This window comes from Mustela erminea, chromosome X, assembly GCF_009829155.1.
Source record: "Mustela erminea isolate mMusErm1 chromosome X, mMusErm1.Pri, whole genome shotgun sequence".
Taxonomy (NCBI): Eukaryota; Metazoa; Chordata; class Mammalia; order Carnivora; family Mustelidae; genus Mustela; species Mustela erminea.
Genome location: NC_045635.1, coordinates 115,007,995 through 115,020,303, shown reverse-complemented (window position 1 = coordinate 115,020,303; position 12,309 = coordinate 115,007,995). Strand labels below are relative to the sequence as shown.

General features: G+C 45.5%; 1 long non-coding RNA gene across 1 annotated transcript; it reads left to right on the top strand.

The window, feature by feature from the left end:
* Positions 1-1,988: 1,988 nt before the first annotated feature.
* LOC116582118 lies at positions 1,989-10,133 on the top strand. The gene is made up of 3 exons (XR_004282387.1): positions 1,989-3,691; positions 6,141-6,218; positions 9,733-10,133. It is a non-coding gene; the product is annotated as an uncharacterized LOC116582118 (long non-coding RNA).
* Positions 10,134-12,309: the final 2,176 nt, after the last annotated feature.

The following is a 12,309-nucleotide window of genomic DNA, read 5'->3' as shown; positions in this document are numbered from 1 at the left end:
AAATGCGTGGTTTGACTGGGCCTATGTGGGTGATTCAGAATGATCTCCCTATCCTACGGAAACTGATTAGGAACTTTAATTCCCTCTTCAGCCTTAACGCCTCTCCATGTAACATAACATTCAGAGGTTCTGAGGATCAAGAGTTGGACATCTTGGTGGGGAGCCATTATTCAGCCTACCACACCCAGATGTGCTCTCTAACTGGAACCAAACTAGGAATCGGTAATAGAAATGCAACAGGGAAATCAAAACATTTGGAAAGAAAACTTTAGCACTATTAAGTAATCCATGGATCAAAGAGAAAATCTCAAAGGAAATTTTTAAAATATATAGAATTGAATAACAACAGTACAACATACGTGGGACTCATTGAAGGCAGTGCTGGAAGGGAAATTTTTTTTATATAGTAGCTTAGTTGATATGTAATTTACCCTTTTAAAGTATGCAACTCGGTGGTTTTTAGTACATTCACAGAGTTGTGCCTCCACCACCACGAATTTATTTTCATCACCCCAAGAAGAAACCCTGTAACTGTTTGCAGTTACTTCCCATTCCCCGTGTTCCTCTCTGCCTCTCGGTCCTAGAAATAACTAATCTACTTTCTGTTTCTGTGGATTTGCGTATTCTTCTCACATGTAAATGTAATCTTACAATATGTGGCTTTTTGTGACCGGCTTGTTTCACTTAACATGTTTTCAAGGTTCATCCATGTTGTGGCATCTATCAGTACTTGATTCCTTTTAATTTCCCCCAAAGATTTTATTTATTTGTCAGAGAGCCAGAGCACACAAGCGGGGGAAGCTGTAGGCAGAGGGAGAAGCGGGCTCCCCACTGAGCAAGGAGCCAGATGTGGGACTCGATCCCAGGGCCCTGGGATCATGATCTGAGCCGGGGGCAGCTGCTTAACTGTCTGAGCCACCCAGATGTCCCAGTACTTCATTCCCTTTATTAATCAAGTAATACTGTGTTGTTTGTTCACCCATTCAACAACTGAGGGACAGTGGAGTAGTTCACAATTCTATTGGTTGTTGTGAATAAGGGTTCTGGGACTGTTCCTGTGCAGGTTCTTTTGTAACCATATGTGTCCAGTTCTCCTGGGTATATACACCCAGAGTCCTATAGTAACTCACTTTTGCCATTTTGAGTTAATAACAAAATTGTTTTCCAAAATGAAACCATTCTCCAATCCCATGAAAGAGAAATTTTTAAAACTAGAAAAGAGGAGGGGTACCTGCGTGGCTCAGTGGGTTGAGCCTCTGTCTTTGGCTCAGGTCATGATCTCAGGGTCCTGGGATCGAGCCCCGCATCGGGCTCTCTGCTCAGCGGGGAACCTGCTTTCTCCTCTCTCTCTCTGCTGCCTCTCTGCCTACTTGTGATCTCTGTCTGTCAAATACATAAATAAAATCTTTAAAAAAAAATTAAAAAGATAAAACTAGAAAAGAGGAACGTTCTCAAATCAATAACTTAAGTTTCTCTCTTTAAGCAACTAGAAAACAAAAAGCAAAATTAAACCAAAGCAGAAGGAAGGAGATAATAAAAATGAGGGCAGAAATCACCAAAATTGAGGGGTGCCTGGGTGGCTCAGTTGATTAAGCATCTGACTCTTGATTTTGGTGGTGAGATCAAGCCCTGCAGCGGGTTCCGTGCTGGGTATGGAGCCTGCTTAAGATTCTCTCTCCCCCCTCCCCTCTCCCTGCTAGTTCTCTCTTAAAAAAAAAAATCACTGAAATTGTAAACAGGAAAACAATAGAGAAAGTGAAACAATAAGTGATTGTTCTGGGCGCCCGGGTGGCTCAGTTGGTTAGATGACTGCCTTCGGCTCAGGTCATGATCCTGGAGTCCCAGGATCGAGTCCTGCATCGGGCTCCCAACTCCCTGGGGAGTCTGCTTCTCCCTCTGACCTTCTCCCCTCTCATGCTCTCTCTCTCTTTCTCTCAAATAAATAAATAAAATCTTTTTTAAAAAAGGGATTCTTCTAAAATAATAAAATTGATAAAGCTCTAGCAAGGTTGACAAAGATAAAAAGAGAAGACATAAATACCAATATCAGGAACCAGACTACAGATCCTGCAGATGCAGAAAGAATTAAAGAGGAGTATCAGGAACAACTTGGCACTCCTAAATTTGAAAACTTAGAAGAAAAGTGCCAATTCCTCCAAACCACAAAGTACCTGTGATGGTAAATTTTACGTGTCATCTTGACTGGGTGAAGGGATGCCCAGATAAATAATCTAACATTATTTGTGGGAATGTCTGCGGGGGGTGTTTCATGGAGCTGCTTTGCTCGCACGTGTGGAGAGCTGGTGTTGCCTGAGTTGACGTTCCCCCTCACAAAAGCCTGTTCCTCCTCACCTGCAAGCCATGGGTGGTCTTTTCCCAATGATTGACCGATGTGGGAGCATGAAAGTTTGGTTCCTCTGGCTTAAGTAGAGACAAACTCTTGAGTCAAAATTTATGCTCAGAGTCCCCCACGTGGATCATACTGAAGCAATCCTCCACAGGGATCTTGCCAGAAATTATGCACTTGGTTAGCTTTTTCCTGTTTCCTGTTACGCTTCCTCCGTTCTCTTGTCAGGTTCTCCGGGGAACACTTCTTAAAAGTTCGTTGCATGGATATGGGGGCGCCTGGGTGGCTCAGTTGTGTCAGTGTGTCACTTTGGCTCAGGTCATGATCTCAGGGTTGTGAAATTGAGCCCCATGTTGGGTTCTGCTCAGTGGGAAGTCTGCTGGAGATTCTCTCTGGCCCTCTCTTTCTGGCCCTCACCCCTGTGCTCTTTCTCTCTAAAAGAAATAATCAATCAAGAAAATTCCATGTGCGTGAATTCTCATCTCAACATTTGCTTCTGGAGAACCCACCCCGAGACAAGGGGGGCTCCTTATTCCTTATTCCCCAGGTTTCGGGTAGGGGACATTTATTACAGTAACACTTCTTTATGCCCTTCACTCACTCTGCTCCCTGCGGGGGAGGAGTGACATGCTGACCTGTGAGTTTGGGACTAGGAATTTCATATCTGTTGATAATCAGATACTCTGTGAACCCGTAGGTAGTGGTGCCGGCTGCGGCCTTCCTTGTGGGCAGCTAAGGCAAGTCCATACTTGGCATGTGTGTCAGCCTCTGCCAGAATGAACCACTGACCTTTCCAAAGGGAAGAGGTCAAGATAAAATCATTTTGACGCCAAGTCCGTGGTTGCTGTCCTCAGGGGATGGTGTCATATTGGGGATTTATCTCTGGTCTGTGTTGCTGGAATGTCAGATACCTGACCACAGCAATATGTCAATACATCTTGGGAAGAGGAAGGCCATGCTGCCAGATCCGTGCGTAGCCTCCGTCACATCAGCCGGCCAGTTCGTCCTGTCTTCTTGGTCATTTAGTGCTGCTGCTGCTCTCTCGTGGGTGTCAATGTGAAAAGACAAAACCCTCCGTGTTGTGCCATTCCCCTAAGTCCACCTGTGTGCCTCTTTCTCAGACGTCCTTGACCCCGGTCTTCTCATCTTTCCGTTCCAAACCCCTGACCAGCCAACCAGATCCGCTGTGGCCATGAACCAGTATGTGTCATACCGCCAGGACACTTCTTCCACACAGAGAGGATGACCAAGTGTACCACCAAAAGCCCTCCCCGTGTCTTTTCTAGAAATCCCTGAGTGTGGCCAGAGGGAAGCAGCTGTACAGCCGACCCATCCACGAGCCAGGTGGGAGCTCTTTCATGGCAGCTTGTCACGAGTGGTGCACACGGTTGTCTTCCGTGTGCCCATAGCTGTGAGTTGGAGACGTAGCAGGGGTGGTAAGTCACCCGCTCGTGTGTCTGGAACACCTGTTCCCGCAGCTTGCTTGTGCCCCCTGGGCCCGCCAGGGCCTCATCCTGCTGCAGGTACCACTTTTTATCTTACAATGGGTTGCTGCTGGGCCTGTGCAGCCTTATGACTGGGTAGCTCTGACAGAACCCAGCTCATGATGGCCAGTTCTGGGAATACGATGTCACTTGATGTCCCAAGGTCAATGCTCAAATCTCTTCCACAGCCCATAGCATGTCAGGAGCTCGTTTTCAAATGATAGTTCTCTGCTTCCAGAGAACTGGCATGGTCTTGCTCCAGAACCCTAAGGGTCTGCACTATACTGCTCCATTTTGAGCTTATCAGCACTTTTTTTTTTAAAGATTTTATTTATTTATTTGACAGAGATCACAAGTAGGCAGAGAGGCAGGCAGAGAGAGAGAGAGGAGGAAGCAGGCTCCCTGCTCAGCAGAGAGCCCGATGCGGGGCTGGATCCCAGGACTCCAGGATCATGACCTGAGCCGAAGGCAGAGGCTTTAACCCACTGAGCCACCCAGGTGCCCCTTATCAGCACTTTTTTTTTTTCTTAGAGAGGGCGAGAGTGTAAACAAGCACCTGCAAGCAGAGGGAGGGGCAGAGGGAGAGGAAGAAGGAATCCCAAGTAGATTCTGTGCTGAGCGTGGAGCCCAATCCGGGGCTGGATCCTATGACCCTGAGCTGAGATCATGACCCAACCTGAAACCAAGAGTTGGTCGCCCAACTGACTGCTACCCAGCTGCCCCAGCACTTTTTTTTTTTTTTTTTTTTTTTTTTTTAGCCAGAGATACATTTTGGGGTGCCTGGCTGGCTCAGTTGAAAGAGCATGTGACTTTTGAGTTCAAGTCCCATGTTGGGTGTGGAGATTACAAAAAAAACACACAAAAAAAACCCATAAAACGAAAAAAAGCCAAACCAAACCAAAACTACATATATGAAAAACAAACAAACAAACCCATAGATACCTCTAGTATTATGGAACTTTCTGGATCATCTGACCCAAGTGGCAGATTAGCACTTACTACAGCTTGAACTGGCCACAGAGCCCATTCTTGCACTGGGCCTAATTCAGAACTAGTAGCCTTCTAGTTCATCCAATAAACGGACCAGTGCGGTATTTCCAGTCTGGGAACATGTTGCTTCCAGACCTGAAGAGATCCACTTTTACACCCTTCCTTAGAGGGTGGAGGAGTTTCAAAGCTCGAAAATCACTTTGGAGCAAATGTCTTGGCCTTTCCCAGACCCCAGATTGCTAAGGCCCTCACTTGTGGGGCTCATCAGTGCGTGTTCGTAAGGTTTATCTTGGCCTCTCCAGAGCGCATATGTCCTGGACCACTCAGGGTACTTCTGCTTTTCACTCCTCAGATCTGATTAACATAGCGTCAATATTATGGACCCATATGATGATCTATGAAATAGCCAGATGGTTTAGGTCCCTTGGTGCTGTAATAGGCGAGAGAACAGGAGAAAAAACATAGCCCTGGGGTGAGACTGTGAATCCGTATTGGTGTCTGTTCCATGAGAATGGAAAGTGTTTTTGATTTTTCTTCCAGATGGGCATGAAAAAATTTATTTCCCCAAATCTGTAGCCACCTGCCACCTGCCAGAGGCTGTGTTAATCTGCTCCGGTAAAGATCCCACATCCAGCCCAGTAAATGTAATTGGGACTATTACTGGGCAGGAGCCAGACTAATTAAATGGGGATACGGTAGGCGACCGTGACTATTGCATCATCTAATTTTCTGAGGGTGACGCTAATTTCTGCCATCCCCGGCGCCCCTGCTGGGGGATGTGACGTTTTTTATTTACTATCTTGGTCACTGGAGGATTTTTTGGTCAAGGGGGTAGGGTTTCAGGGGCTTCCATAGTGCCTTTCCTATTACAGTAGGAAAAGGGTTGTGACTTTTCCATTGGGGCAGTTGACTGCTGTCTTCGTCTGTTTGGGCTGCTGGAGCAAGACATCGCGGAGACTGGGGGGCTTATAACCTAAACATGTATCCCTCATGGTTCTGGAGGCCGGGAAATCCACGATCAAGGTGATGGCAGATTCCATATCTGCTGGGAACCCGCTTCCTGGTTCATAGACAGCCAAGGCGTCTCTTCACTGTAACTTCACATGACAGGAGGGGTGAGGGAGCTCTCTGGGGCTTCCTTCATGACCTCATCACCTCCCTAAGGCCCCACCTCCAAATTCCCTCTCATTGGGGATTAAGTTTCAACATAGGAATTTTGAGGGGGACACAGCCAACTATAGCCACCTTAGACGTCTGCTTATCTAATCTTCATTGTATATAAAGCAATACCCTTGTTGTCTGTGCTATCTTGCCCCTAGGACACCATGTTTTGTGAGTCATCTCCTTAGACACCTGTGGGTCAGGCTTGGTGACATCCGACCTTCCTGCGCTCTGTGGTAATTATGCCCACCTTGCTTCTGATGGTTACATGCTATGTCCTGGCCTCCCCACTCCAGAGTCCTAACACCCCACCTGCTCCTAGGGGGCCCAGTTCCATAAGAGCATCTCCTGTCGCCAGCCCTGCCTCACGTCTCTCATGTCACTCCCTCCTCCTCCCTGTTCGGCAGCATCAGAATCCAAAACCTTGTTTGCCATTGCTTAGGAAGGAGTCCGGTATTTAGGACGAAGAATTCCTCAGGGGTTTTTGACTCCCCTGTTGTTTTTTCTAATCATTTACAGGAAAACTTGGAGAAATTTGTTCCACTAGACGGATCTGTAATTTTCAAAATGTAGATGGTTTGCTGGCAGCCTCAGAAACCGGAGAGCAATGTAATACTGATTGATGCTTTGGCTGGGTTATACTTTTTTGCTTTACAAGGGGCATAAGGCCTCACTAGACAAATTGAAGTATCACTAGCCGGAGGTAGAAGAATGAGGGCGTCTGTTGTCGCGGCCACAGACAGTGACAAGTGACAACCCATTCTGCAGATCAAACCACTGACTAAAAAAAAAACTTAAAGACAGTTTTGTTTTGAGACCAGTGCGATATTGCAGACAGGGAGTGACAGTTTTCTCTGGCGAAGCAAATGCATGACAATCCTCCCGACCTTCTGGTTCAGTTTCTGGAATCTAAGGAGGGTTTGGACAACAGAAATTGATAATACCCTCTCTCCCAGTGTTGGGGATTCCAAATATTGAAAACTCTGACCTCATTTATATGATGTTCTTGTTCAGAATGCAGATGTCATAGTATTTACCCACAGCTAATGTGCTCTGCCTGGACGTGGCCAACGTCAGGCCTCCTGTGCTATGACGACTTACCGATCGACCTTGGAGGCTCACGTTTTGTCTGGAATTCAACCTGTGCATGCAGACGGTTCATACTTGTTCCTACAGCTGTAGTTCTTAGTTCTGGACTTCAAAGCAGCATATAAAATCAACTGCTAGTTAATATCTGTTTGGGTGCTGGTCGTGCAACAGCACAACTTACAAAACACTAGAGGATTTTTTCCTTTATTAAGCTAAAAAGAGGGGCACCTGGGTGGCTCAGTGGGTTCAAGCCTCTGCCTTCGACTTAGGTCATGATCCCAGGGTCCTGGGATCGAGCCCCGCATCAGGCTCTCTGCTTGGCGGGGAGCCTGCTTCACTTCCTCTCTCTCTCTCTGCCTGCCTCTGCCTACTTGTGATCTCTGTCTGTCAAATAAATAAAATCTTTAAAAAAAAAAGGAAAAAAAAGCTAAAAAGATTGCTCATGGACAGAATATCTCCTGGAAAACTGGTAGCTGATTCATTAGGGGCTTTACAGCAAAATGCTCAGCCCCTAGACTTTGTTCTGCCGACTACAGCTGCAGTGGGACTGTGGACACATGGTAACTCCAAGTTTAGACGCCCTCTTCTCCCTACAGTAAGAAACTTTTGTTGTTAAAAAAAAAAGTGGAAAATAAATAAATCAGGTGCTTCACCAAAGGAAATGGACCAAGGGACTGAAACAGAAGCCAAGTTTGACCGGGCTATGGGAATTATCTGACACTATTTTTTTTTAAAGATTTTATTTATTTATTTGACAGAGAGAGATCTCAAGTAGGCAGAGAGGCAGGCAGAGAGAGAGGAGGAAGCAGGCTCCCTGCCGAGCAGAGAGCCCAATACGGGACTCGATCCCAGGACCCTGAGATCATGACCTGAGCTGAAGGCAGTGGCTTAACCCACTGAGCCACCCAGGCGCCCCTATCTGACACTATTTTTTATGCCCCAGTTAGTGTTGTTTCATCAACAAAACCATCTGAATAGAAGGACATTTTAAAGGTATTTTACTCTTTTTTAAAAAAAAAGATTTTATTTATTTATTTATTTGAGAGAGACAGAGCCAGCGAGAGAGAGCACAAGCAGGGGGAGGGACAGAGGGAGAAGCAGACTCCCCACTGAGCAGGGAGCCCGATGCGGGACTTGATCCCAGCAGGGGAGGGGGGACTCCCCACCCCAAGGATCATGACCTGAGCTGAAGGCAGACGCCTAACCAACTGAGCCGCCCAGGCGCCCCAACACTTGACTCTTACTATGCCTACCAAAAAGATGGAATTATTCAAAATATATTAAAGAGATGCACTATTTATCAGTAGAATTCTGTACAGGCCACTCCCAAGGTGTGCCCCAGAGCATCTCCCTAACCAGTTTTACCTGGGTCCTGGAGGAAGTTGGATTTCATAAAACTAGCTAATGCTTGCAGAAGGTAAGAGATTTGTCTCATTATGATATATATGACATTTAGAGGGCCTGAAAATTTTCCCACTTCAAAAGCTGGTGTTCAGACAGTGCTGTAAGGCTTGTTTGATGCACACAGTGCCCACTTTTGGTATATTGGAGCACACTGACTAGGACAAAGGAAGTCATTTTATTTCTTCTGTTGTCTAGGAATTATGCCAATGTTGGCAGGTTCCTGTAAGCCTCAGTCCTCTGGATATGCAGAGCAAATGAATCAAACTCCTTGGCTAAGATTCAGCAGTCTACCAGGCTAAAGTGACCTAGAGGCTTATTAAAATTTAAAGTGACCCCTGTAAGCAAGCACGGACTCTCTCCCTTTGAACTTAGTTTGGCAGTTCTATGAATTTGGGTATGAGGCCAGCTCCTGTGCCTTATTTAACTGAAGTTTCTCATATTCGTGTTCAGTATTTTATTTATTTTTAAATTTTTTTTCAGTGTTCCAAGACTCATTGTTTATGTACCACACCCAGTGCTCCATGCAATACGGGCCCTCCTTAGTACCCACCACCAGGCTCACCCCACCTCCCACCCTCCTCCCCTCCAAACCCCTCAGTTTGTTTCTCAGAGTCCACAGTCTCTCATGGTTTGTCTCCCTCCCTGATATCCCCCCAACTCCCTTCTCCTCTCCATCTCCCCATGTCCTCCGTGTTACTCCTTATGCTCCACAAATAAGCAAAACCATAATTGATTCTCTCTGCTTGACTTATTTCACTCAGCATAATCCCCTCCAGTCCCGTCCATGTTGCTACAAAAGTTGGGTATTCATCCTTTCTGATGGAGGCACAATACTCCATTGTATATATGGACCACATCTTCCTTATCCATTCATCCATTGAAGGGCATCTTGGTTCTTTCCACAGCTTGGCGACTGTGGCCGTTGCTGCTATAAACATTGGGGTACAGACGGCCCTTCTTTTCATTACATCTGTATCTTTGAGGTGAATACCCAGTAGTGCAATGGAAGGGTCATAGGGTAGCTCTATTTTTAATTTCTTGAGGAATCTCCACACTGTTTTCCAAAGTGGCTGCACCAACTTGCATTCCCACCAACAGTGTAAGAGGGTTCCCCTTTCTCCACATCCTCTCCAACACACGTTGTTTCCTGTCTTGATAATTCTGGCCATTCCGACTGGTGTAAGTTGGTATCTCAGTGTGGTTTTGATTTGACTCTCCCTCATGTTCAGTATTTTAAAGGGCTTCTCTCTTTCTTAGAAACCTGGAGACTTAAGGTCATAGGACCTGGAAGGACCTGCCTCAAGAAGTCTAACCCCTCTAACAGTTGGGAAGCTTCGTCTATGTAACTGTATTCCGGAAGAAAGACAGGCTGTCACCTAGCTGAAAGGTACACTGTCAAGTGCTGCTGATCACCCACATGGTCAGCAAAGTAAAGGAGAAACTTAGCTTTCACCACAGGAAGTCAGCACCCAAGGAAGACTGCACTGTGGTTCCTACAAAGGACCTTTCTAGAATAATGGATATTGATAGTGAACTTTAATGAAAAGAGATAGTCTAGAAAATTGATTACTGTTCTCATAGGCTACATTGGTGTCCCACTCCTGGAAGTGGTTATTACCATTACTTGAAAGAATCACAATTACTTAAAAAAAAAAAAAGAATCACAATTACTAAGAAAACAAATGTTGGTACACTACTCTTTCTTTCTGCACCCCAAGTAATGGTTCCCACAACCACGTATCCCGGATAGCTCTACATCAGGCTCTTGGTATGGGCATGATCTGGGTTTCCAAATCCAACATTCTGATTATTGGCACAGTGCAGGAGGGACCATCTTTAGTAGTAATTTTTGACTATAACAATTTCGAAGTCGTTACTGTGCCTCTGTGTCCTCAATCTCTCAATTTAACACAGGTATCTTTTGTTGACTAGTTTGATTGGAAGGTTGATGTAGAAAATAAAAAAGCAAAAACGATGAATTAACAAACACTAGAAATAGAAACTGCGGAAGTCAGATCTGATATCACGAGATTAACGTTGGGAGGTAAGTTCTCTCCGGTCCCAGTATAAATGGATAAACAAAATGAATGCCTGCTATGTCCCGTCAGTTGACTGTTCAAGAATATAAGCACTGATTTAGACTAATGTGAAAAATGACCCCATAGGAGCGGTGTATCCTCAAGACTTAAGACATTACACACGTACAGTAAACACCAGAGGTTCTGTCCATATCTTGAACTGCTGCCTCATCATAGGACACAAGGGATGCCTGGGTGGCTCAGTCAGTGAAGAATCTGACTCTTGGTTTCTGCTCAGGTCATGGTGTTATGGGATGTAGGATCCAGCCCCACGTCAGATTCCACGCTCAGTAGGGGAGTCTGCTTGAAGATTCTCTCCCTCTGCCCCTCCCCACCTCTCTCCCTCTCTCTTTCTCTCTCTGTGTCTCTCTAAAATAAACCTTTTAAAAAGTAATAAGACTTTGATACTAGATGATGGGCATGGGAATCTTTGTATTTCAAATCTAAAAAAAATTATTTGGAAAGATCGAACATTTACTGAAAGGCCTAAATTATGTGAAAATGATGTTGCTTATGTCATTGATGGACCTCGGTGAAAATTTATTGGCCTTAAAAGGAAAAAAAAATTTTAAAAGAGTATATTTATTTCTTTGAGAGAGAGAGGGAGCAGGAGCACAAGCAGGGGGAGGGGCAGAGGGAGAGGGAAAAGCAAACTCCTCACTAAGCAGGGAGCCTGATGCAGACTCCATCCCAGGCCTCTGGCATCTTGACCTGAGCCAAAGGTAGACGCTTAACCGACTGAGCCACCGAGGCGTCCTTCTATCACACTTTTGAGGATTGCTTTGCTTTGTGTTTTTCTATGCATTTGCTTGATTTAGATGGTTTCATCTTCTCCAGAGAAAGGAAAAAAATGGTGATGATTAAAACATTTTCACCATGATTATTTTATATTAACACAGGGATGAGATTATAAGGACAAATAAACAGTTAAAATAAGGGGTTTAGGGGCACCTGGGTGGCTCAGTGGGTTAAGCGTCTGCCTTCAGCTTAGGTCATGATCTCAGGGTCCTGGGATCGAGCCCTGTGTTGGGCTCTATGCTCAGCGGGGAGCCTGGTTCCCATTCTGTCTCTGCCTGCCTCTCTGCCTACTTGTGATCTGTGTGTCAAATAAATAAATAAAATCTTAAAAAAAATAAAGTAAGGGGTTTAATTTTCCCATTAAAAATAAGTCATGATAGGGACGCCTGGGTGGCTCAGTTGGTTAAGCAGCTGCCTTCGGCTCAGGTCATGATTCCAGTGTCCTGGGATCAAGTCCTACATCGGGCTCCTTGCTCGGCAGGGAGCCTGCTTCTCCCTCTGCCTCTACCTGCCGTTCTGTCTGCCTGTGCTTGCTCTCTCCCTCTCTCTCTCTGATAAATAAATAAAATCTTTAAAAAAAATAAGTCATGATATCTCCCTCCCTTTTCTTTTCTCAAAGCATTTACCTTAGAAACTTGTAATTTTAAGCACTTCCTCATCTCTTTGAAATGTATGTAAATCTTTTTGAAGACTACGTAGACCTTTTGTCAGCTTTGGAACTCAGGAGTGTCTTTCTCAAGGACCTGGGAATATCTCTTTGATGTGAACTTCTAGAGAGATGGCATCCCTGGGGCGCCTGGGGGCTCAGTCAGTTAAGCGTCTGACTCTTGGTTTCTGTTCAGGGTCATGAGATTAAACCCCAAGATGGGCTCTGTGCTCAGCGGGGAGTTGGCTTCTCTCCCTCTCCCTCTGCCCCTCCTGCCCCTGCTCTTGTGTGTGCAAGCGCACTTTCTCTTCC